The sequence below is a fragment of the Hyaena hyaena genome, unplaced genomic scaffold, assembly GCF_003009895.1.
Source record: "Hyaena hyaena isolate Hyena2069 unplaced genomic scaffold, ASM300989v1 scaffold_0, whole genome shotgun sequence".
Lineage (NCBI taxonomy): Eukaryota > Metazoa > Chordata > Mammalia > Carnivora > Hyaenidae > Hyaena > Hyaena hyaena.
The window spans coordinates 12956739-12983566 of record NW_024080632.1 but is presented as its reverse complement, the minus strand read 5'-3'; the positions used below and the strand labels follow the sequence as shown (position 1 = coordinate 12983566).

The window sequence follows — 26828 nt, the reverse complement described above, 5'->3', positions numbered from 1 at the left end:
TATCTTTGGTCTGGAGGGAGGATTGATCTCCTTCCGTGCTCGTGGAATGGAATTTAGGGGAAAGATAAGGGAACTACCGTTTATAGACCACATATGGAATGCCAGGCAGTTCGCATCTGTTAGCATATTTAATCCTGGAGGTATATATGCATTCCATTGTTCCCTTATTTTCTACTTCTAAAAAAAATTAGAATGTCAGGTATGGGATTCAAAATCCATTTTTTTTTTTTTAAATGAGAAAGCAAAGCAAAAATACTCAATGCAAGACTATAAAGATCCCGTTATTCCTCAGCTTCAATGGCTTCCCATGGCTTAGGGTCAAGTCCAAACTTCGTCACACAGTCACTGCTTCCACCTCAGTTGTCTCGACCAGCCGGCCTTCTTCCCACTTGAAGGCTTTTGCCCTCTGTTCCCAGATCTGTCTGTAACCTCTTCTTCTCCCTTCTTTTCCAGGTTAACTCAGACTCATCCCTCTGGTTTCTGCTCAGTTTACACTTTCCAGGGAATGTCTGTCTCCCCAGCTAGACCTAAGTCACAGCACCCCTAGCGCAGAACACCAAGAGAAGGGCCAAAGGCTCATCTGTGCCCCATCTGAAGGAACGAGGAAATGCTGCCCAGCAGGGCTGTCTGGCCTCATGGGGGCCATATCGACCATTTCCCTAGAAGGGGGTTGCCTTAGCCCCAGGGGCCTCCCAAAGCCTCCCTCAAAAATAGAAAGGCCAATAAAACCTCCTTTAGTGTTCCAGAAAGTCTTCGCTTTCTCTCTCCCCATCAAGCGCATATTCAGTCGCTGCAGGACCCCCCAGCTGAGGTGTGAACATAATGGCCCCACGTATCCCAACAGGTGCATGACTTTCCTCTGGCCTCACACCTGCGCACTTGTGTGGTATCAGCCAGGTGATGCAGTGGATGCGCGTGCACCGGAGAAGTGTTCATCACATGATCTCTCCACCCTAGCCCACATGTTGGGGCATTTCAATATGGCCCACTTGAGGGCTGGCAGAATTGGGAGAGAGGGTTGTGAGGTCACTCGGGAGGTCAGGGTGGGGCTGGGTTGCATTGAGCATAGCCCAGGTAGCAGGCATTGGGCTAAAATATCTCATTGAATACTCTCAATGGCTTTGTGTAGTAAAGGGACTGATATGCTCATTTTACAGATGGAGAAATGGAGGCTCCTATGGCAAAAACCAGGGACTTTTCTAATGATAGTCCTGGGACTTGAACTCAATTTTCTGTCTTCCAGACACCTAAGTCTTCTTATGTCCATGCTCATCCTTCAAGAGTAAAGTCTGTTTTCCCAAAGTGTGTTGCCACTGGGAGGGATGGCCTCTCTCCTTCCCTGTTGAATGTGAGCCAGCTGTGTGCATGTCCTGGCTGTGTGACTGTGTGACTTTGGGCAAGTCATGTCACCGCTGAGCCTCAGTCTCATCACCCATAAGATGACAGTATTGCCCACTGCCCATTACTTATGAAAATTAACTTTTTTTTTAAAGGTTATTTATTTATTTTGTGAGAGAGAGGGAGAGAGTGCACATGCATCAACAGGGGAGGGGCAGAGAGTGGGAGAGGGAGAGAATCCCAAGCAGACTCTGAGCTGTCAGCACAGAGCCAGACATGAGCTTTAATTCACAAACCTCAAGATCATGACCTGAGCCGAAGTCAAGAGCCTGGCACTTAACTGACTGAGCCTCCCCGGTACCCCAAAAATTAACTTTTCTAACAAAAATGTAGTGGTGCCTATCAGATGCCAGGTACTGTGCTAGGTATGCCTGGGGTGTACCAATGCAGAGAAGATCATGTAATTATAAGATAGTGTATAATTGGAGCTATGAATAAATTCCAAAGCCCATCAATAACATATCTAGTATGTTACATAATGGCAAGTGTCATGAAAAAAATTGAGGAGGGAAAGGGAATAAGGGATGTATTGCATGGGCACAGTTTTAAGTAGAATGGCCAGGGAAGGCCTCATGAGAAGTTGGCATTTGAGCCAAGACCCGAGGAGCTGAGGGAGGAAGACCTGCCAAAGACTATTCTAGAAACCTGGGAAAGTTTGGACCCATCTCCCATTAAGAACAGATGAGATCTAAAAATGGGCCTGGCATCCCCACTGAAGCTTGCGGTTCTGCGGGCTTCCCTGATTGGAAGGTGGGCAGCTCTGCTGTGGGTTTCTCACAGCTGGTCCTGGGGAAGTGGAAACAGCCTGTTACAGGTACAGGGATTCGCCGTCAACAAGCTCTTTCCTTGCATCTCCAGAGAAGCAGGTGTTTCCATCAGTTAATTCAAGAAGGGTCTGCCATGCCCTTGGAAATTTCTACTTTTTGCTCCGTTAGAAACAAAAAGAAGAAGGAAGACAGGATTAGGACCTGTGCTGACATTTTTCTGGAATGTCCTATCTCATCCAGGTTCCCAAATACATGTTGAGGCTCATTCACACGAAGGCATCTGCTCAAAGCCCCTGACAGAAACGAGAGTGCTGGCACATGCCCGCTTCCAGGCTTGCACACTGTGCACAGAAACGTTGAGTCTGGGAGAAAAATATCAAGCCAGGCCTTGGCCAGCTCTTCTTTCAGCAAGTATTCTGGAAAGAAGTCTCAGGAGCCAGGCTGAAGGGACAGAGCCCTAGGACTGTCCAAACTGGAAAGCCACTGAGTCCAATAGATCGAGGCCCAGAGAGGTGAAGGTAGCCGCCCATGCTCACACAGCAAGTCCAAAAAAATCTCAGTGAACTCAATGCAGTCAACAAAAATGTCCTGAGCACTATATATACCCCAGGCTCTGTTCCTGGCAGTAGGGATGTGGCAGCGATCAAAACAGACAATTCCTACCCTCTGCAACGGACATTCTAATAGAAGGAGAGAGATAATAAAAGGAAAAGTTAGTAATACATGTAGGATGTTAGATAATGGAACTGTTATGGGAAAAAAAATGAGCAGGGATACAGAATAAGGAGTGTATTGCATGGGGTTGGTGGGTTTTTTTAATTTTTTTACTGTTTATTCATTTTTGAGAGATGGAGAGAGACAGAGCATGTGTGGGAGAGAGTCAGAGAGAGGGGAGAGACACAGAATCTGAAGCAGGCTCCAGGCTCTGAGCTGTCAGCACTCGAACCCACAGACCGCAAGATCATGACCGGAGCTGAAGTTGGATGCTCAACCAACTGAGCCACCCAGGCGGCCCTGGGCTGGGTTTTAAGTAGAACGGTCAGGGAAGGCCTCACAAGAAGTTAGCCTTTAAGCAAGTCCTGAAGGAGGTGAGGAAGACATAGCAGTCTCTGGGGGAAAAGCATCCCAGGAAGAGGAAAAGAGAGTGGTGGCCCCAAGGCAGGAACATACCCAGTGTGTTCCCAGGAACAGCAAAGAGGCTTCTAGAGTGAAGTAAGCATGAGAGAGGGTAGGAAGTCAGAGGAAGCAGGACCCAGATGGAGTATTGAGCTTTGTAGACCACTGTGAGGACTTTGGCTTTTACACCAGATGAAAAACCACTTGGAGAGTTTGGGGCAGAGAAATGACATGATCTGACCCAATAAAAAAGCCTACAGCGACTGCTCTTCATTCACTCACCCACCCATGTCATAGGTGCCAGGCGCTCTGCCGATGACAAGCCGGACAGCCCCAGAGTAAGCCGTGGGGCACTCAGGTGTGCACTTTGTGCTGATCGGAGAGCTCAGAGCAAAGAGAAAGGAGGCTCAGCTGGTGGCCTCCCTCCCTCACCAACCTTCCCCTCCCTGCCCCGCAGCCCCAGGGAGAAGGACCCCAGGTAGCAGCAAGGCTCCATGCTCCAGAGGCTGCTAGAACCTTCAGGTTATAAATAGCATCTCCTGCGCTGCGAATCTCTGAGTGAGTCAGAGGCTTGGAGCCACAGCCCCTCAAACTGCAACATCACTCCCTAACCCTGCCCCACCCCCCAGCTCCCTCCTGGACCTCTTCATCAAGGCCAGGTCTCTGCTTCTCACTGACTCTGTCACTCCCCACTTCTCCCAGGCTGAACCTCCCGGAGCACTAGAAAGCCCACTGGTTCCTAGTTCTGAGAGGCAGGTTTGCAGAATATTGAAACGCCCAAGATCTGGGGCCTACCTGGATTTCAGGCCCAGGGCTCTCTTCTCTGACCGCATGACCTGAGGCAAGTCACTTCCCCCTTGGGAGCCCCATTTTCCTCATTCATGATATTAGTATTATGATAATAATATATTATGGTGGTATGATGAGGCTAACGATAATTGTACTTACTTCATGGAAATAGTATGGGGATTCAACAAGATACCTGACCTAGAGCGCTTAGCCCAGAAGTTGGCCTATAGTAGCTGTTCAATTAATGCGGTGATAGTCCCAGTGCTCGACTATATTGTAATCCAGAGAATGGTAACAATAAATAAGAAAATGGCAGCTTCCAGGCATTCTACCATGAGTTTGAAGGACAGCTCCTGACATACGATGCAGTATCTCTAATCCTCATAACCAAGCAAAGTTCACCATCTCCATCTTACACAGGAAGAAACTGAGACTCAGAGAGAGAGCTGTGTGACTTGTCCAAGCCACACAGTGCCTGGTGAGGCGGAATTTGATGTCAGCAGAAAGGCATGACCACCTCCCCTCAGGCCCCGAGAGGAGGGGGGCGTCACATGCGGCCACTTGTCCCTAGCCCACCAAGTGTCTGCATACCGCTGTGAGTGGAGGGGGGAGGGGAGCAGGTGCAGGTTATGGGGGTGCAAAATATCTCTGCTTCCTCTGGCATCCCTTCCACTTCCTGAGCTGAGAAGCTCTCTGCCACCCTGCCACACCCAACCCTACAAAGCTTACAGTGGCCCCCCTTTGGGTGATATTGAGTAAAACTCTCTCTACCTAACAGCTTCCTCAACGATCTGTTTAATAATTTTTATATGTCATACACATTGTTTAGAGATGAAGGTGACAGTGGGGCACCTGGGTAGCTTAGTCGATTAGGCGTCTGATGTTGACTTCGGCTCAGGTCATGATCCCATGATTTGTGAGATCGAGTCCCCACGTCAGCAGGGTTGTCGGTGCAGAGCCTCCTTGGGATTTCTCTCTCCTCTCTCTGCCCCTCCCTTGCGCGTGCGCACGCGCACGCACACACACACACACACACACATTTTCTCTCTCTCTCTCTCAAAATAAATAAACTTAAAAAAAAAGATGAAGGGAATAGCGATCATTTGGCTTCACTGACACCCTCACTTTGAACCTCAGGATTGTGTCTGGTCATCTCCCCCAAATTCCCAGGTTCCAGAGACATCCCCTTAAGTCCCCTCCTCTGCCATGCTGGAAGCCTTGTAAAATAGTAGAAGGAGCATGCATTTGGCAGGCAGACAAATCTGGGCTCCCTTCTGGCTCTGTCATTCCCAGCTGTGTGACCTCGAGCAAGTCGCTTTACCTCTCTGAGCCTCATTCACTTATCCATTCATTCAGCAAACGCATACTCAGCAATGTTGACCATGGGCCAGGCTCTGCTGTAGCTCCTTCCTGGTGCTGGAGCAGTGGATGAGAGAGACAGAACCTCTGTCTTCGTGGGGACTTTCGTTTTGGCGGAGGTAGAGGAGAGACATAAGCAAGTAATCTCAGAAGTGAGGTGTGAATGAAGAAAATGAAACCAGGCAATGCACTCGTCAGATAAGGTGGTCAGGAAAAAAGTGACAGTGATTCTCCTGAATAATGAGAAGAAGCAGGCTGGGAGGCCTCGAGGCAGAGCGAAGAGGAGGCCTATGGGCCTCGGGAAGGGAAGGGGTTTGGTGCTGGAGCCCGCATAGTGGGAGTGAAGTGGGGGGGGGGGGGGGGGGGGGGGGGGCAGAGGGCGAGGAGATGAGGTCAGAGAGGTAGGCAGGGGCTAGATCACAGAGCGCCCAATGACGAGCATCCCAACTTCATGCACTTGTGCGCATTTGGTGAGATGATGCATAATCTAGCACAGGACCTGGCATACAGTGGGTGCTCGGTACGCAGTGGCTGTTATGATGATGAGCCTTCCTTGTCCTCCTCCTCCGCCCAGGGACCCTCATGTCCCTCCCCTGCTTCTCAACCCCCTCGGCCCCACGGGCTCTCCCCGGACCCAGGGAAAGGACAAGGACACTGGCAAGCACCGCAGCAGGAAGGAGGAAGCATCTTCCACCCTCTCTCTCACCCCCTTCCTCCTCCAAACCCTCCCACTGCAGCCCAGTGATTTTCCTGCCTCTCACAGGCGATTTTATTAAACATCTCGAAAAAATATTCTCTCACTCCCTCTCTCTTTATTTATAAAAATCAACTTAACACCCTGCTCCTTTGTTCTATTTGGAAACTGGAACAGCCTGGTTTATATTTAGCCGAAATCCTGCTCCTTTCCCCACAGACTCCAGCACAGCCCGATGAGCTAGAGGGGCTACGGAAGAAGTGGGGAGCCTGGGGGAGGAAAGGGTGCCGCAAAGGACAGAAGGGTCCCCCAGAGGCCTGGGACTCAGCTAAGTCCAAAGGACCCAGAAGGGTAGGATCTGAAGAGTCCTTTTCAAGACGCGGAGTGCCCCATGTCCAGGCTTTGCCACTCTAGTCCCATCCAGATGTCCCCAGAAGAAGAAAGACAGGGGAGCTAGAATACAGAGAAGAGAATCCCCCAACCCCAATCTGGAACCAGGCTTGGAAAGGGAGTCAGTACAAGGCAGTCACGCTTAGCATGAGTCCTTGTTCAAATCCAAACTCTCCTCTGGCCCTCACTAGCCGGCTGCTCCTGGGGAAGATAACGTGTTCATTACAGTGTGTGACACACACTATGTGCTTGATAAATGACAGTTACTGTTATTAATTGCTGTGGCCTCAAGGAAACTGCTCACCTCCTCAGACTTCAAGGCTCTGCTCAAAAGCTGCTTCCTCCAGTTCCTCAAAAAATGAACACTAGAACTCCCCTATGACCCAGCAATAGCACTGCTAGGAATTTACCCAAGGGACACAGGAGTGCTGATGCACAGGGGCACATGCACCCCAATGTTCATAGCAGCACTCTCCACAATAGCCAAAACATGGAAAGAGCCTACGTGTCCATCAACGGACGAATGGATCAAGAAGATGTGGTTTATCTATACAATGGGACACTACATGGCAATGAGAAACAATGAAATCTGGCCATGTGTAGCAACGTGGATGGAACTCGAGGGTGTTATGCTGGTGAAGTAAGTCAGGCAGAGAAGGACAAATACCATATGTTTGCACGTATAGGAGGATTAGGAAGAACTTAACGGAGGACCGTGGGGGAGAAGAAGGGGGGAAATGGGGGAGAAGGAGGGAGGCAAACCATGAGAGACTCTTGAATGCTGACAAAAACTGAGAACTGATGGATGTAGGGGAAGGGGGGAGGGGCATGGAGGAGGGCACTCGTGGGAATGAGCACTGGGTGTTATGTGGAAACTAATTTGACAATAAACTATTTGTTAAAAAAAAAAAAAAGTGCTTCCTCCATGAAGCCTTCCCAGATTAAAACCCATCTGGTCAGCTAAGAGCAGTGGGCTAGACACTGGGGCTATGGAGATGAACAAGCAGGAACATATAGAACCTCCAATGTGATCAGAAATGGACAGAGAACATACCAAGTTCCAGAAGAGACTTCAGCTCCACTTGGGCAAGGCCACTTCTCCTTTGTTCTCTGCTCTGTCTGTAGAGCTAAAGACAGCACCTGGCACATGGAAAGATAGCATCAAACAGTGGTTAAGAATATATCTGGGTAGGGGCATCTAGGTGGCTCAGTCAGTTAAGCATCCGGCTCTTGATTTCAGCTCAGGTCATGATCTAGCGGTTCATGGGTTCATGAACGCTAACAGTGCAGAGTCTACTTGGGATTCTTTCTCTCTTTCTCTCTCTCTGCCCCCCACTCCATCCTCTATCAAAATAAATAAACTTAAAAAAAAAGAATATATCTGGGTAAAGAAACTGTGTTATGCTCATACAATGAAACGTTATTCAGCCATAAAAAGGAATAAGGTAGTTAACACATGCTATAGTGTTCATCAACCTCAAAAACGTTATGCTAAGTGAAAGAAGCCAGACATGAAAGATCACATGCTGGACAACTCCATTTATATGAAGCGTCCAGAATAGGTAAAATCACAGAGACAGAATACAAATTGATGGTTGCCAGGAGTTGTGAGGGAGAATGGGAAGTAACTTCTTAATGGGGTGCAGGGTTTCCTTTTCGGGTGATAAAGGTGTTTTTGGAACTGGATAGAGGCGGTGGTTGTGAAATGCCACTGATTTGTTCACTTTAAAAATGGTTAACTGTAGGGGCGCCTGGGTGGCTCATTCAGTTGAGCACTGACTTCGGTTCAGGTCATGATCTCGCGGTTCGTGGGTTCGAGCCCCGCGTCGGGCTCTGTGCTGACAGCTCAGAGCCTGGAGTCTGCTTCAGATTCTGTGTCTCCCTCTCTCTCTGACCCTCCCCTGCTCACGCTCTCTCTTTCCCTCTCTCTGAAATAAATAAAACTTTTAAAAAATAAATTAAAAAATAAAAATGGTTAACTGTGGGGCACCTGCGTGACTCAGTGGGTTAAGTGTCTGACTCTTGATGTTGGCTCAGGGCTCAGATCATGATCTCATGGTTCGTGAGATTGAGCCCCTCATCGGGCTCTGTGCTGACAGCGCAGAGCCTGCCTAGGATTCTCTCTCTCTCTGTACCCCTCCACAAAATAAATAAATGAACTTGAAAAATAAAAATGGTTAATTGTATATGAATCTTACGTCAATTTTCTTTTTAAAAGGATATATATGGGTCTACTTCATGGTCGTGTCAATTGATGTGAGAAGACACTGGATAAAACTGACACCCATTCATGACTTAAAAACAAAAACAAACTGGGGCGTCTGGGCAGCTCAGTTGGTTAAGCATTCCACTCCTGACTTCCGCTCAGGTCATGATCTTATGGTTTGTGAGTTTGAGCCCTGCATCAGGCTCTGTTCTGTCAGCACGGAGCCTGCTTAGGATTCCCTCTCCCTCTCTCTCGGCCTCTCCTGTGCTTGTGCTCATGCTCTCTCTCTCAAAATAAATAAATAAACATTTAAAAAATAAAAACAAAAACAAATGTGAGCAGGGTCAAAACAAAGAGGACTTCTTCAACCTGTTGAAGGGCAGCTTGAAAATACCTGCAGTGGGGGCGCCTGGCTGGCTCAGTCTGTACAGCCTGTAATTCCTGATCGCAGTCAGGGTCAAGTCCCATGAAGGGCCCCATGAAGAGATTGCTTTAAAAAAATTTTTTTAGGGGCGCCTGGGTGGCTTAGTCGGTTGAGCGTCCGACTTTCGCTTAGGTCATGATCTCGCGGTTCGTGGGTTCGAGCCCCGCGTCGGGCTCTGTGCTGACTGCCGGCTCAGAGCCTGGAGCCTGTTTCAGTCTGTGACTCCCTCTCTCTCTGGCCCTCCCCTGCTCATGCTGTCTCTGTCTCTCTCTCCTAGAAATAAATAAAACATTAAAAAAAATTTAAAAAAAAAAATTTTTTTTAATCTTTAAATTTTTTAAAAAAAATTTTAAAAACCTACAGCTAACATATGCTGAAAGTCTAAATGCTTTCAGCCCTAAGACTGGGAACGAGGCAAAAATATCTGCTCTCACCACATCTCTGCAACACTGGATTGAGGGTCCTTACCCAGGACAATAAGGGGAAAAAAAATGGGGGAAAGGATAAAGTTAAATTGTGCTTATATGCAGATGACATGACTGTGTATGCAGAATGCAGAATATCCTAGGAATTCACAACACAAACAAAACTATTGGAATAATTTTATTTAGCAAAATGAAAGGATACATTTCAGGTCATTGTTTAAAAAAAGGCATTACTCTATACTAGCAATAATTGGAAAGTGAAATGTATGGAAACATTTCTGAAAGCATCAAAAAATAAAATATTTAGGGATACGGTTAATAAAACATGTGCAAGATTTGTACACCGAAAGCTATAGAATCTTACGGAAAGACATGAAAGATGTAAATGAATGAAGAAATATACCATGCTCATGTATAAAATGTCCCTTCTGCACTGGGTGTTATATGGAAACAAACTTGACAATAAACTATTAAAAAGAAAAAGAAACCACACACAAAAAAATGTCCCTTCTCCCCATACTGATTCTATAGATTCAGTGGAATCCTAATCAAAATTTCAGTGGGTGTTCAAGGGCACTTGGGCAGCTCAGTCAGTTAGTTAAGTGTCCAAGTCTTCATTTCAGCTCAGGTCATCATCTCACAGTTCGTGGGACTGAGTTCTGAGGCATCAGGCTCTGCACTGACAGCATGGAGCCTGCTTGGTATTCTCTCTCTCTCCCTCTCTCTCTCTCAAAAATAAATACATAAACTTAAAACAAACAAACAAAAGGAAACATACATATCATTTATATAAAGTTCCAGAACAGACAAAATCATCAATAGTGACAGAAAGCAGATCAGTGATTGCCTGGAATGGGGCCCAGGAGGAATGACTGCTAAGGGGCATGAGGGAAAATTGGGGGGCAGGAAAATGTTCTATTACTTCATTATTACTTATACCCCAATAAAATTGATTTTTTAAAAAAAATTTTAGGGGCGCCTGGGTGGCTCAGTCAGTTAAGCGTCCGACTTTGGCTCAGGTCATGATTTCATGGTTCGTGGGTTCGAGCCTCATGTTGGGCTCTGTGCTGACAGCTCAGAACCTGGAGCCTGATCCAGATGCTGTGTCTCCCTCTCTCTCTGACCCTCCCCTGCTCATGCTGTCTCTCTCTCTCTCAGAAATTAAAAAAAAATTAAAAAAAGCTTTAATGTTTATTTATTCTTGAGAGAGAGAGAGAGAGAGAGAGAGAGAGTGTGTGTGTGTGTGTGTGTGTGTGTGAGCAGGGGAGGGGCAGAGAGAGAGGGAGACACAGCATCTGAAGCAGGATCCAGGCTCTGAGCTCTCAGCACAGAGCCTGATGCGGATCTCGAACTCACAAGCCGTGAGATCATGACCTGAGCCAAAGTCGGATGCTTAGCCGACTGAGCCACCCAGGTGCCCTTAAAATTGATTTTTTTAAAAAAGACCACTTGGGTTTAATTCCTGGTTTTGCTACTTACTAGCTGCAGACTCTTGGGCACACAGTTTCATTTTTCTGTGCCTCTATTTCCCCAACAGAAAAGCGACAATGGTAATAACAATAATACTTCCGTCATAGGATTTTTTTGTTTTGCTTTGTTTTGTTCGTTGGTTTTTTCTTTTTTTTTCATTTCATTTGTTTTGTTAGATAAGCTCATGGGACTTTTGAAAAGATAAACAAGCAAATGTATTATGAACTGTGGTAGCCAACCTCTAAGAAGGCGTCGGATTCTTCCTGCCCCCATGGAGTCCCCTCCACAGGGAATAGGCTGACCTGTGTAACAAATGAGACATTGCCGAAATGATGGTGTGTGGTTTTGGAGACTAGGTCAGAAAACGCATTGAGCCTGCTGCTCTTGGATCACTCCTTCTAGGGGAAGCCAGCCACGAAGTCATGAGGCTTTTCATGCAGCCCCGTGGAGAGGTCTGGATGGCAAGGAATGAAGAAGGGCTCCTGCCAACAGCCAGCGCCAGCTTCCCAGCCATGGCAGTGAGCCAGCCGGGCCCTTCCGATGACTGGCTGACAGCTTGACCACATCCTCAGGAAGAGACTGGGAGTCAAAACCACCCCGCTAAGCTGCTCCCAATTCTTGACCCACGGAAACTGTGCGGGGTAATAAATGTTTATAAGGGTTTTTTTTTTTTTTTAATTTTTTAATGTTTTATTTATTTTTGAGAGAGAGACAGCATGAGCAGGGGAGGGTCAGAGAGAGAGGGAGACACAGAATCTGAAGCAGACTCTAGGCTCTGAGCTAGCTGCCAGCACAGAGCCCGACGCGGGGCTCGAACCCACGAACCGTGAGATCATGACCTGAGCTGAAGTCGGACACTTAACTGACTGAGCCATCCAGGCAACCCATGTTTACAAGGTTTTTAAAGCCAATGAGTTTGGGGGGAATCTGTTCCGCACCGATGAACAACGGAAACAAGCAGTAATGATAAGAGCTGACGTTTTCGAGCGTTTATCCACCTGACCTACTATGACCGCTAGTAGGTGAGTAACCGAATAGCCTCCATCTGTCCGTCCAGAACCACTCTCCATCCTTTCCCAGCCTGCTCTGTGCCCACAGAGACTGACTTGTTCAGAGTCCACAGACTCCTCTGTCTTTTGGCCAGTGGGGAGCCCCGAGGAAGAGACGGAAGGGAGAGGGAAGAGTGAGGTCAGGATATTTCTTCCTCGGCTCCCTCCCTGCAGGCCACCTCAGGCTGGCTCTGTTCCTCAACAGAAGGTCACCGCTCCTCCCTCAAGGTGGTTTGCTCCATACAACTCCCTCTGAGCCCTGGGGCTCCCTTGGCTGCCAGCCCTAGGGAGGTAAGAGCTCTCTCGCACCTCAACTGGCCTGGGAATGAACTACCCCTTTGCGATTCCCTGACACCCCGCTGACACCTAAATAGTCCCTTTATTCAGCCTTCCTCAAATTATCCAATTTGAGCAGACCATCTGTTTCCTTCTGGGACTGAGTCGGCCACCCTAATTAAAATCCCCCTACTTTGCAGAAGGAAGTAGAAATCCGTAGAGGACCAAGGAGATAACTCAGAAACAAATGGAAAAAGCAACAGAGGCCACCCAAGAGGGGCACTCTGCAGGCAATGGGCACTGAGAGATACCTGCTGAATGAATGAATGAATGAATGAATGAATGGGTAGGCACCAGGAAGGACTCATTTGCCCTACTTCCTGGAAGGCTATGGGTACTGAAGCAGGATGTCAGCAACTGAACTACTTGAGCCAGACAACAGTTGATAAGCAGCTCCCCAGCCCAGAGCTGGCTTCAGGAAGTCCTGCGTTGGAAGGATTAACACACAGCCTGGGACACCAAGGAAGCAGCCCCCGCCCCCCCCCCCCCACCTCAGTGAGACTCCAGAGTTATTTTTGAAAAGCAAGCAAGGCCTGCGGGCGGCCCTGGCAGAGCGCAGCGCTAGCAGAGAGAGCCAGCAGCAGAGAGAACAGACATACACAGCAGAGCCCACGCCCCATCCCTGTGACGTCAGCCCCACGCACTGTGACATAACACGGTGGGGGCGGGGAGGGGGTCTTGCATCCCCTTGGGAACTTTTTATTAACTGCGGCAAGATATGCATCCTATAAAATTTACCCTCGGGAATTTCTGAGCCACTCCCACCCAGGCTGAATGACACCGGGGACTGGATTCCAGCAGAACAGGGAGTCAGATCACCAGCCAAAAATATTTGTGTCCAAATGGTGTGTGAGATTTTGCTCAAGTCTGGAAAAATCCTAAAACTGAAGGGAGGGTCACTGCTATACGGCAAAGTCAGGGGCCAAGGATTAGGAAGGGGTTGGCATCCTTCACCCAGGAGAAAGAGTGGGGAGGCAGGAATGGCTGGGGGGGCAGGGGAGGGGAGGAGCAGAGAGCAGGTGTTGGGGCTGGAGTCTGAGCTGAGAGCTGCAAGGGGGCAGAGAGCGAGCAGCCGGAACGGTAGCGAACGAGCCCTGCAGATGACTGGAGAGGTGTCTGCAACCGGGGGTGGGAGGTCAGAGGCAGCCAGAGAGAGCCATCAAGGCCCCAAAATAACTCCCGCTTCTGCCTGGAGGCTCTGAAACTAATCAAGGTAAGGATAATCTTAAAATCCATCTGAGAGAGGTTGCTGAGAGGGCCTGCGTCCCCAAGCAGGGATTGGCGAGGAGGGAAATTAACAAAGGAGCTATCATCCTAGAAGACGGTGCCAACGTGAAAGCAAGCCTTTCTAGGGTTCCCCTCTGCTGAGTGCCTACTGTGTGCCCGGTGCTGTAGCATATGGCTAAACACGTGAGCTCTGCAGTCAGCCTGCCTGGGTGTGAATCCCTGCTCTGTTTCTCGCTGGCTGTGTGATCTCAGGCAAGTCACTTTTTCCCTGCTCTGAGCCGGTTTCCTTACCTGGAAAATAGAGATAAAATTCATCCTTGCCCCATAGGCTAGGTGAGAATAAGGGGTCAATGCATGAGAACTTTTTTTCTAAATGTTTATTTATTTTTGAGAGAGAGGGAGCATGCACAAGAGTGGGGGAGGGACAGAAAGAGAGGGAGACAGAGGATCCAAAGCCGGCTCTGAGCTGTCAGCACAGAGCCCAACGTGGGGCTCAAACTCCTGAACCGTGAGATCATGACCTGAGCCAAAGTCGGACACTTAACCGACATAGCGACCCAGGCGCCCTTCAGTGGATGAGAACTTTTAATAGGCATCTTCCCAGCCTTGGGAGGGGGGTGGTAGGCTTCTATCTCCTCATCTTACAAGGGGGTAAACTGAGGCTCAGAGAGCCCAAAGCTACATGGTTAATAAGTGTCAGGAGCCTGATTTAGGTCAGTCTAAATCAGAAACACGTGCATTCACTAGACCCAGCTGCCCTGGCCCTGCCTAGGGAGCAGCTCAGAGGACAGTAGTCTACAGGCAGGGCCCCGCCCCTCACCCACCACCTCTCTTCCAGGCCCCGTGTAGGGAGGCAGATCCAGCGTGGACAATGGAAACAGCCTCTGGGTGAGACAAGTGGGGCCCAGTAGGGAGAACGTGGCCTTCGACTCACTGTATGACCTTGGCTGAGTCCTTTCCCCTCTCTAGACCTCTGATTCCCCAGGTGCAGGACAAAGGGGTGGTAATAGGTGATTGTAGTCCTGGAGAGTCTAGGTTCTGTCTTGCTGTTCTCTCCCAGTGCCTGGTGCAAGAGGCAGTGAGGAACGGGCTAAGAAAGAGACCTGGTCAGGGGCGCCTGGGTGGCTCAGTCGGTTAAGCGTCCGACTTCGGTTCAGGTCATGATCTCACAGTTTGTGGGTTCGAGCCCCGCGTCGGGCTCTGTGCTGACAGCTCAGAGCCTGGAGCCTGCTTCAGATTCTGTGTCTCCCTCTCTCTCTGACCCTTCCCTGTTCACACGCGCTCTCTCTCTCTCAGAAATAAATAAAAAACATTAAAAATTTTTAAAAAAAAGAGAGAGAGAGACCTGGGCAGCTACAAGGCAGCCTTTCCTTCATGGTCCCTTCACTTCCTCTGGGGATTGGGTCGAGGCAGAGGGAACAGCAAAAGCAAAAGTCAGGAAATGAGGGCAAGCATGGCATGTTTGGGGAGCTACAAGCAGGATAATCTAGAAGCCTGGTTTATTCACCCATTCGATTACTCAACCGTGTTTATTACTGTGGGTCAGACATTGTTTTAGGCACTGGGGACAGTGATCAACATAGATAAAACCACATCTTTTGTGGGGCGCCTGGGTGGCTTAGTCGGTTAAGCGTCCGACTTTCGCTTAGGTCATGATCTCGCGGTTCGTGGGTTCGAGCCCCGCGTCGGGCTCTGTGCTGACTGCCAGCTCAGAGCCTGGAGCCTGTTTCAGTCTGTGACTCCCTCTCTCTCTGACCCTCCCCTGCTCACGCTATCTCTCTCTCTCTCTCTCCTAGAAATAAATTTAAAAAAATATATTAAAAAAAAAAAAAAAACCACATCTTTTGGGAGCTCACATTCTAACTGGGGGAAATGGAAAAACCGAGTGAACACCACTAACCAGGACAGTTTTAGGACGGGACAACTGCTCTATGAAGAATAGCAAATACTTATAAAGCATCTACTAGGGGCCAAGCACGGTTAGCAGATGTTAAATAATGTCATTTTTACTACGATCCTACGAGGTAAGAGCTATTATCATCATCCTGATTTTACAGCTGAGGAAACTGGCACGTAATGTGCCCGATGCCACACAGCCAGGAAGCCACAGAACAAAGATTCAAACCCAGGCCATCTGGCTCCCCTGTGCTGGCTGGTGGGGAGAGCATTAAGTAGGGCAATTCATTCAGAGAAAAGCACTCTAAAAAGGTAAAATTTGAGCCACATAATAAGGCACCGGCCATAGGAAGTCCAGGAAAAGTCCAGGAAACAGAAGGTTCCAGATGGAGCACTGAGCGCACTGAGTGCAAAGAACGCTTTGTGTGCAAATGCCCTGGGGCTACTAGGAGTTTAACCGGTTGGAAGTAGAGCAAGGAGGCCAGTTTCAGCTGGAGCAGAGGACCGAGGAGATCGGAGGGGTGCAGGGCAGACACGTGGAGGTAGGGAGGGGCCACAGGGATTGCTCCCAGGATCTTCTCAGCTGGGATGCTGAGAAGCATGGTCTAAAGTGGTAAAGTGCCACCCTCCTCTCCTTGCTTCAGGCCAATTTGGTCCAGGCGGAGCTGAGCTCTCCCCCAGGGTTTTTTTTTTTTTAATATTTTTATTTATTTCTAGGAGAGAGAGAGACAGCGTGTGCAGGGGAGGGCCAGAGAGAGAGGGAGACACAGACTCTGAAACAGGCTCCAGGCTCTGAGCTGGCAGTCAGCACAGAGCCCGACACGGGGCTTGAACCCACGAACCGTGAGATCATGACCTAAGCGAAAGTCGGAAGCCCAACCGACTAAGCCACCCAGGCGCCTCCAGGGTCTATTGTGGGAAAAAAGCCTCAGCTGAGCTGCCTGCCAGCTGTTTATCTGCTGTCACACCTCCCCTAGGCGGCCACCTCACCTCCGTGACTAATGGAGACCAGAAGGACTCCCCCACCTTCCTCCCTCCCATTCCTAAATCCACATCCTTCCTGGCCTTGGGCTTCCCAAAGACATACAAATGAGGGCCTTCTGTCCCCCAGCAGAGGCTAGACAGCCTTGTTCCTGCCCGCAGGGATCGCCTAGGCCTACCTCTAGTCCAAGCCAAGGGAGAGGGTGGAGTGTTCCTCAGCCTGGCCTAGTCCTATAGGCCGGAGTTAGAATCTCGGTTCCACCTCATGTGCTCTCGGGCAAGTGGCTTCACCTCTGTAAGCCTCGGTGTCCACATCCAAAAAATGGGAATAATGCCCCAGGGGGTCACTTTGAGAATTAAATAAAATGGGCCTGAGAGGGAGCTTCTGGGGGCTGGTAATGTTCTGCACAGCTTCACCTAGGAGGTGGTATATATAAAATCTAATGAACTGTGCACTGTAGATTTGTTCATTTTCTACTATGACCATTATAGCTCAATTTTTTAAAAAGGGCTAAGTGCCTGGCCCACAATTAGCACCACATAAATGTTACCTAGTATCAGGTGTTCCGTAACTATTTGTTGAACGAATGAAAACTTTAGTATCCTTCCCTATTTCATTGATCACGTATGTGATTTCCAGTGCTCTCGGTGCCTGGATGCCAAGGGAGCCCAAACTCAACCCGTCCGGGACTGAGTTCTTCCATTCAGTCGAGTCTTGCTCCTCCCCAAGCATTCCCCATCTGCCCGGGTCAGAAATGTGGATGTCATTCTGCCTGCCTTTTCCTCCCCCCTCCGTCCCCAAGCCCTCACAGCCAACCCATCACCAAAGCTCTCCCCAAAGACAGACCCCAACAATTCCTTCCCCTCACTGAAAGGGCATCCTCACCGGCAGTCACGAGATAGAGCTCAACTGCATGCAAAAGAAAGACGGTGGACCCCTGCCTCAATCCAAGGACAAAAATTAACTCATTGGATCGATGTCCTAAATTTTAAGACCTAAAACCACAAAACAATTGGAAGAAAAGATAAGGGTAAATATTCATGACCTCAGACCGGGCAGTAGATTCTTAGATTTGACACCAAAAGCACAAGCAATAAAAGAAAAATAGATAAATGGGATTTTATGAAAAGTAAACATCTGTGTGCATCAAAGGACATTATCAAGAAAGTCAAAGGGGGTACCTGGCTGGCTGCATCAGTACAGCATGTTATTCTCTATCTCAGGGGTGTGAGTTCAAGCCCCACATCGGACATAGAGGCTGCTTAAAATAATTTTTTTTAAAGTGACAAGACAGGCGCCTGAGTGGCTCAGTCGGTTAAGCATCCGGCTTCAGCTCAGGTCACAATCCCACAGTTCATGGGTTCGAGTCCCGTGCTGGGCTCTGTGCTGACAGCTCAGAGCCTGGAGCCTGCTTCGAATTCTTTGTCTCTCTTGCTCTCTGCCCCTTCCCCACTCGCTCTCCCTCTCTCTCTCTCAAAAACAAACATTTTTAAAAAATAAAAAGTAAAAAATAAATAAAGTGTGAAAACACAGTCTACAGAATGGAAGGAAATGTTCACAAGATATATCTGATATGGGTTTAGTATCCTGAATATGTAAAAAACTCTCAGCGACTCAACAACACAAAGACAAACAACCCAACTAAATAATGGACAAAGAAGACACACAATAGGCCAAAAAGCACATGAAAAGATGTTCAACACCACTGGTAATTAAGCAAATGCAAATCAAAACCATAATGAGATACTACCTCACATCTATTAGGATGGATTTATTTTTTTTTAATTTAATATTTATTTCTTTTTGAGAGAGAGAGAGCATGAGTGGGGAGGGGCAGAGAGGGAGACACAAAATCCGAAGCAGGCTCCAGGTTCTGAGCTCTCAGCACAGAGCCTGACACAGGGCTCGAACTCGTGAACCACGAGATCATGACCTGAGCCAAAGTTGGACACTTAACCAGCTAAGCTGCCCAGGCACCCCACATGAGGATAGCTTTAATAAAAATAAAAATAAACAGTAAACAGTAGGTGTCAGCAAGATGTAGAGAAACAGAAACCCTCATACACACTGGTGGGAATGTAAAACATTCAGCCCCTGAGGAAAACAGCTTGGTGGTTCCTCGAAAAGTTAAACATAGAGTGACCATATTATACACCCAAAAGTTAAACATAGAGTGACCATATTATATACCCACCAGGGAGCTGGGGTGCCTGGTGGCTCAGTCACTTAAGCATCTGACTCTTGATTTTGCTCAGGTCATGACCTAACGGTTTGTGAGTTCAAGCCCCACATCAGGTTCTCTGCTTTCAGTTCAGAGCCTGCTTCAGATCCTCTATCTCCTTCTCTCTCTGCCCCTTCCCTGCTCATGCTCTCTCTCTCAAAAATAAACATTAAAAAAGAACCTTAAAATGTTTTTGTAAATAAAATATAATTTAAAAAAAGCCTCAGAGACTCAGATAATTATTTACTCATGTTCATAGCAGCATTATTCAGAATATTTTGAATGAATAAACACATACAATGGAATATTATTCAGCCATAAAAAGGAACGAAGCACTCGTGCATGCAATTTGAACAAACCTTGAAGACATTACATTAAGTGAAAGAAGCTAGACACAAAAGGTCACATTTATAAGATCCCTTTTATAAGAAATACCCAGCATAGGCAAATCCACAGGGACAGAAAACAGGCTGCCAGGGAGACCAGGGAGAGGAGGAGGGGGAATAATGGCATAATGGGTATGGAGGCCCCTTATGAGGTGATTAAAGAGTTGAAATTAGGGGCGCCTGGGTGGCACAGTCGGTTGAGCATCCGACTTCGGCTCAGGTCATGATCTCACAGTTCGTGGGTTTGAGCCCCGCGTCGGGCTCTGTGCTGACACCTCAGAGCCTGAGGCCTGTTTCAGATTCTGTGTCTTCCTCTCTCTCTGACCCTCCCCTGTTCACGCAGTGTCTCTCTCTCAGAAATTAAAAAAAAAAAAAAAAAGAGTTGAAATTAAGGAGGACCGTCTGGGTGGCTCAGTTGGTTAAGCATCAGACTCTTGACTTAGGCTCACAGTTCATGAGTTCAAGCCCTGCATCCAGCTTTGTGCTGACAGTGGGGAGCCTGCTTGCGATCCTGTCTTCCTCTCTCCCTCTCTCTCTCCCTGCCCTGCCCCCACTCATTCTCATGCATGCGCTCTCTCTCAAAACTATGCAAACTTTTTTTTTTTTTAAGTTGAAAGTAAAGAGAGATGTTGGTTGCAAAACACTGTGAATGCATTAAATGCCACTAAACCGTGCAGGAGGAGGAGAGGGAGGGGGAGGAGGAGAGGATGGAGTGCCGTTTCCCCTACCCTTGAATCAGACCTCTTGGGAGGCTTTCACCATTAGGATGAAGCAGAAGTAATGTTCTGAGACTTTTGAGCCCAGGCCTTAAAAACCATGGCAGTGTCGCCTTGGAAGCCACCTGCTCCTCTGTGAGGAGCCTGAGCCCCATGGAGAGGCCACACGGAGGTGAACTGCGGCCCCTCGGCCAGCAGCCATAGCTGGACTCCCAGCCGGCGCCGGCCATGTGGGTGAGGCCATGTGGGTGAGGCCGCTGTGGAGCCCTCGGGGCATCCCAGTGGCCCCAGCCGACACCACACAACACAGAAGTGCCCTGTGACTCCCGCAGAATCATTTAAAAAGTTGTTGTTTTAAGCCACAGAGTTTTGGGGTGATTTATCACACAGCCACACATAACCAATTCTACTTCTGCAAGCTTCACAGAGCCACCCGTCGCTCTCCACCCCTTCCTCAGCACCCCTAGGCCAAGTCTCTCTCCTCCCCCCAGGCAGCCGCCTCCTTGCCATCTCCCCACCTTCAGTTCAGCCCCCTCCTCCAAAGCCAGAGAGAAACTTCTAGCCCCCGATCACATTCTCTCAGCCTTCCAGATAGCAGCCAAGCCCTTAAGTGTGGGCAGCTCGGCCCTGAATGACCTGACTGCATCCATCTCTGCAGCTCCGGCACCCCTCACCCATCCCTCCAGCCCCTACTACTCACACTTCCTACGACTCAGCACCACCACAAGCTGTCGCTCTGTCTACAATCCTCTTCCCTGCCACCTTCTCTCCTGGCTCTGTTTCTCCTTTGGGCCTCAGCTCAGACATCACCACCTCCAGGAAGCCTTCCCTGACCTCTGAGACTGAGTTAGGTACCTCCTCTAGTACTTTGTCCCCTTTCTTGCCCTCGTCACGGTAGCTGCCTCTGAATTGCTCTTGACATCTTAGCAACCTGTCTCTCACCACACCGTGAGCAGTTTCAGGCCAGGAACGATGTCGTCTTTGTGTTCCCAGAGCCTAGCACAGGTCTGGCACATAGTAGGTCTCCAGAGAAGCCCGTGGGAATTAGGTGGTGTGGGCTGGGGACCACCTCACAGCTCATATGGGACTGTGTTGGGGTGGGGGTGGTCAATGTCAAGGCTGGGAGAGCAGAGCCCTCCCCCACATGCCCAGCTCCCGACTTCGCCAACTGAACCACTTGCCTGTCTCCCCAGTAAAGAGACGATGATGTGCCGTGGTTACTTGTCACGACTTACACAGGCCGGCAGCTCGGGTTTCAAATCCTGGCTCTGCTACCTCCTAGCTGTGTGACCCTGAAGAAGTGACTTCACCTCTCTGAGCGCACTCCCGTCATCTGTGAGACAGAGCATGATCATGGCTCCTCAAGGGGAGAGATCAATGAGATGATATAGGTTACAATGCTTAGCACAGTAACTGGCAAAAGGGAGGCTCCCTGAATTGTCCATGGGTCTGTTCCTGCCACGCTGTGAAGCTAGAGGATCTAGGCCCGGCACTGTGCCTGGCACGTGGCTGGCGTTCAGCCAATGCCTGAGGAATGAGTGCATAAGGAGCATGACCTGCACACGATCATTAACTCATCCAATCCTCGCTCCCACTAAAGGAGGCGGGTACCACTATTCTGCATATTCTACAGGTGAGGAGATTGAGGCCCAAGAACATGCGGTGTTCGTAAGTAGTGGAGGGTGGATCTGAACCTAGACAGTCTGAGTCCTCTCCCCCTTCCACGCTGCCCCAAGGCCCGCTTCTCCTATCAGCTTGGACTTCTACCCAGCTTTGTGATTTCAAGCACATGACTCTCTCGCTGGGCCTCAGTTGCGCCACCTGCCAAGAGAGAACTGTAGGAGCCAGTGTTGAAGGGCACTTCCTAGTGGTCTAAGAATCCAGGCCCTGGCTAGGGTCTGGCCGTGCTTGGTGACCTACTGTCCAGCCAGCCCCGGCCGGGGCAACATTTTCCATGGGCTGGACTGTCACAGGTGACCACTGTATACTGACAGCTGTACAATCTCCCTACATTGGGAGGAGCCTGGCCTCTGCTTATTCCTGCCCCCCCCCCAGGGCCCCTGAGGGAAGCTGAGGCGGCCACCCCCAGATGTCTATTCCTGTCCCTGGCCTAGCGCCGTGCTGGGGAAGCAACAGCTATTTTGAGGCCCTTCTCCCTCCAAGCATAAGCGGTGGGAAGGCGCTGGGAACATCCCGAACTAGGAGGCCGCCCGGCGCAGCCTCACCCTGGATCTGGGCCACACCAGCCCTGCGGCTCTGCCCCTTTTTCCAGCTCTGGAGATGTGATCACTTCTGATCACAGCCACCAGAGTGGGATAACCCAGGAGAACTGATCCCAAAGGACTTCAGCTAGAGGCTGGAGCACAGGGTGGCTGGGCCTTGCCCTTTGCGGAGAGGACTGGAGCAGCCACAGCTGGACATACCAGCTGGGAGAAGGGACTGCTCAGGAGCTTGAAATTGAGGAAGACCATGTTCGGGGAAATAATACAAAAATATAGCACTTCCTGAGCGCTCGTGATGAGACAGGCCCTGTTCTAAGTACTCGACATGGAGGGAAGTCACTTAATCCTCATAAAGAGGAAAACATCTCTGAGCTTCAGAGAGGGCAAGTGATTTGCCCAAGGTCACACAGATGGTGAGGGGCTGAGTCAGGACTTGAACATAGGCAAGCTGGCCCCAGAGTCCATCCTTTTAACCCCTTTTCTTCCCTCTGAACCTTGCAAGCCCAGGGGGCTAAATATAAATTAGGGGAAAAAGCACTGTATTGAGAGCCAACTCCCCACCCCCCACCCCATGTCATTCCTAGTCATGTAGCCTGGCCAGACTAGGCGGTGACTTCAACCGCAAAATGAGGGGCATATCACCCACTCCCAAGTTTGAGGTAAGGATTAGTAACAACACACTTTAAGGCCTGTGGCTCAGAAGCTCCTCTAAATTATGAAACTAACATACGCACATGGTTAACACAGTCTCATACAAAAGGGTCCCAGTAAAAAGGGAGTTCCCCTCCTTCTCCACACATTTAATTCCTCCCCCCAGAGGCCACCACCATCAGTTGCTTTTGTATCACGTTTTGGAAATATTCCATGCACAGGAAGACACAAGTTCTACTGCAGAGTGATCTAGAACATGGACTGTCTGGTACCACCGCTTACTACCTATGTGAAGCACGGGCAAGCCCACGTGTTCTCCCTGGGCCTCAGTTTCCTCACCTGAAAATGAGTTAATAAAATTAAGGTCCTAATTTAAAGGGCAGTTGTGGGGGTTAAATGAGTCAATCTATGTAGAGTGTTTAGAACCTTCTCTGGCACATGTCCAATACATATGCACAGAGAGCGGATCCTTTCTGACAGGCACCGAGGTAGGCTTTTGCTGTCACAAACACCGCCGCAAGACACATTCTCATTCACCTGTCACTGGGCACAAATGCAAAGATCTCTGTGGGAGAAGTGTGTGGCGGGGAAATTGCTGGGTCAAACAGTGGTACTCTTGTAATTTCAATTAATTCTTGGATAAGTGAGTCCTCGCAGCAGGCAGGGGAGAGGGGGAAACGGTCCACAAGGCAGTGAGGACGAGGGAGGAAGTGAGATGCCGTGTTCTGTCTCTGCGGTCCAGAGAGGGCCATGTCTGAAGGATGCAGCAGTTCCCTAGGCCCCTGGCCAGGCAGATGGAGGGTTTAATTTTATCCAGATTGTTCCCATAAAGGTTTTACGGGGAATTGGTTGATTGGATTAGAGGAGCAGGATCCCCTAATGAGCAGCAGCTGCTTAACAAAATGTCCAAGCAGATACAATTTTCCTTTGCCCCATCCACCACGGCAGCATCCAGGTTCTCAACAGGGACCCCCGGATGCCAAAGTCCCTTAAGAAGATTGGGTTCACCGGGGCGCCTGGGTGGCTTAGTCGGTTAAGCGTCCGACTTTCGCTTAGGTCATGATCTCGCGGTTCGTGGGTTCGGGCCCCGCGTCGGGCTCTGTGCTGACTGCCAGCTCAGAGCCTGGAGCCCATTTCGGAGTCTGTATCTCCCTCTCTCTCTGACCCTCCCCTGCTCACGCTGTCTCTCTCTCTCTCTCTCCTAGAAATAAATAAAACATTAAAAAAAAAAAAGAAGATTGGGTTCACCTTCTCTGAACATCCTTCTGGGTCGCAGACAATCGGAGAAGAGGTAGAGAACAAGGGGTTAAGAGCACAGGTGCGGGGGTAAGACAAAGGTCTGCGGAAATTACTGCGTGACCTTGGGCAAGTCATTTGCTCCCTGACCTCAGAGAAGAATGTGGCCTACCCTGACAGGCTTGTCCTGAGGACTAAATGAAGTCAAACCCAAAGTGCTTACACAGCACCACACACACACAGTGAGAGCCTAAGACATGCAAGCCCAGGTGATCCAGATGCAGAATAAAAGCAGCTACTCTGGACCCCACCCCATAAGCCCCTGGGACATGGCGCACAGTGGTAGCTTCTCATCCCCTGTGTAAAGAGAGCGTTTCAGCAGTTGCCTCACCCACGTCCTAGGGAATGTTCCAGATGCTCCAGTCTGTGAAATGGGACTTGTGACTTATGTTTCCAAGTAAGTTTTAGTGTTCTTGCCAAAGCTAATATTCCATCTTGTATCTGATCCAAAAGGGCAAAATGACGGTGGGAACTCTCAAATGAGAAGAAAAACTTGGAGGAAGTTTCCCAAGCACCCCCACCTTCCCCTCATTTGTCTGATTCAGAACCTACTCTTCAGAGAAGTCCCAGGAGAAAGAACAGCAAGCACCCCCCACTGCTCTAGGAAGAACCTGAATCAGGTAAGCGCACAAGTTCGGGGTCCCATCACGATCAGCCTACTCGGGCCTGAGCTTTGTGCCCGGGAGTTCGAGCCTCAGCGCCCTTCCTCACCTGGAAAGTGGGGAGAATACTGGCTCTGTGGGAGGGATTCGAGGTGAGACGGCGGGTGAGCGCCCCGCCCCTGCCGGGCTGGCCTTCCGCACCCCGCACCCCCGGGGCACATGGGCGCCGCGCGCCCCCGCCGCCCTCCGCGCCTCCACCGGCGGATTCCCCCGCGGCCTCCCGCGCCGCGCGGCGGGGACCCGGGTGATTGCAAACAGCCGCCGGCCTCATTAGGAGACATGTAATTAGCGGTTGGCGGAGCCGGAGCCGGCACCGGCTAATTACCGCGGGGAGCCGGCTGCACCGCCCCCGCCGCCCGCCCCCGGGCCACCGCCCGTGTCTAGACCCCTATGGGCCCGACGGGGGAGCCGGACCTGGTCCCGAGGAGGGGAGGCCCAGGACCACCCCAGTGTGCCGGCTCCAGGGGCGACGCCCGGGCGGAGGAGTAGATCGTTCACTCAAAACTGCGCGTACCGTGCACACCCATGCCAGGCGTTTTGCCCGCGTTATCCCATTTATCTCGTATCCACTCTAGACCGAGGAACCATCGTCATCTTGTGGCACAGATGAGGAAACTGAGGTCTGGGGACGTGAATTAACCTCCCCGGCAGCACGTGGCTGGAAAATGGAGAGGGGACAGGCAAAACCGTGCACCGGATGGTTGGACGCGGGCAAGGACTCAAGTCGGATGGCCTTGGGATCGAATTCTAATCCAGCTCTTTACTGGATGTGACTTTGGTCTGAGCCCCAGCTGCATCAATAAAATGGGCGTAGTGTTGGGATTAAGAGAATTGAAAGCTAGGAAGTGTTGGGGGAATTATTTTAGAGACGCGAGGCGAAGGGTGGGGGGGTGCTCTGAGGCTTTTTCTACTTGGCGCACAACGGGCCTCTGACGCCCCCTGCTGGCCAGAGGGGGACGCTGGCGAGACCGTTTTGGGATAAACCGGTTGTTTTGGAAGAGGAAAGGTTGCAGTAGACACATGTCCCCCAGCAGAGCCACTGCCCTCCCGCCTCCCCTCAGCCCCTTCCTTTCTCAGAATGCCTCCTTTAAGGTGAGGAGTTGAGAGATGGGGAAAACCGAGGATTCATTCCATATTTTGCGAATAAATGGCCTCCCTTCATAGACTTCACAGGGCCAGCTAGTTACACAAGTCTACAAACGGATGAGTATGAAGACCAAGTTACAAAGCTGTGCACCCGAGTACTGGGTCTAGCAAAAAATGTGGAACCAATCTGAACGTCTGTTATGGGAATAGTTATCATTTTAGCAGTGTTACATCCAAACAATGCAATACTGCACAGCTGAAAAATAACACTGCAAATTGGTTGACATGAAAATATAGTCAAACAGACGGAAACTTAAAAACATTAGGTTGAGGGGCGCCTGGGTGGCTTAGTCGGTTAAGCATCCGACTTTCGCTTAGGTCATGATCTCGCGGTTCGTGGGTTCGAGCCCCGCGTCGGGCTCTGTGCTGACTGCCAGCTCGGAGCCTGGAGCCTGTTCCAGTCTGTGACTCCCTCTCTCTCTGACCCTCCCCTGTTCACGCTGTCTCTCTCTCTCTCCTAGAAATAAATAAAAAACATTAAAAAAAAAAAAACATTAGGTTGAGCAAAAGGAGCCCCACACACGTACTGTTGGATATTTATAGAAAGTTCAGACCAGGCAAAGCTAATCTTATGACAGAAGTCAGAGGCTACTTCTGGGAAGGTTTTAGATAGCAAGAAAACGTCTTAGGTATGGAAATGTTCCTTTTCAATCGGGGTGGTAGTTAGGAAAGTCAGTCTATACATATGTAAAAGTTCATTGACCTTTACACTTAGTATGTACTTTATACATGGTATAACTCAATATATTTGTAAAAAAAAAAAGATAAGCCATAAAAAGTGGTAAACAGTTTGATCCTATTATTTTTCTGCACAGATTTTTAAATGTTTATTTATTTATTTTGAGAGAAAAGGGAGAGAGCACAAGCTGGGGAGGGGCGGGGAGAGAGAGAATCCCAAGCGGGTTCTGTGCTGTCAGCGCAGAGCCCAACTTGGGACTCAATCTCACAACCGTGAGACCGTGACTTGAGTCGAAATCAAGAGTCAGATGCTTAACTGACT

The 26828-nt window shown here is 49.5% G+C and overlaps 1 protein-coding gene and 1 long non-coding RNA gene across 2 annotated transcripts in view; one reads left to right on the top strand and one right to left on the bottom strand.

Moving 5' to 3' along the window:
• The window catches only part of CABP1 (calcium binding protein 1), a 57827-nt gene that overhangs the window by 29934 nt on the left and 1065 nt on the right, over window positions 1-26828 (bottom strand). The gene's annotated exons all lie outside the window — the stretch shown is intronic.
• On the top strand, window positions 13514-25519 carry LOC120240511. The gene is made up of 3 exons (XR_005530652.1): window positions 13514-13636; window positions 24474-24640; window positions 25258-25519. It is a non-coding gene; the product is annotated as an uncharacterized LOC120240511 (long non-coding RNA).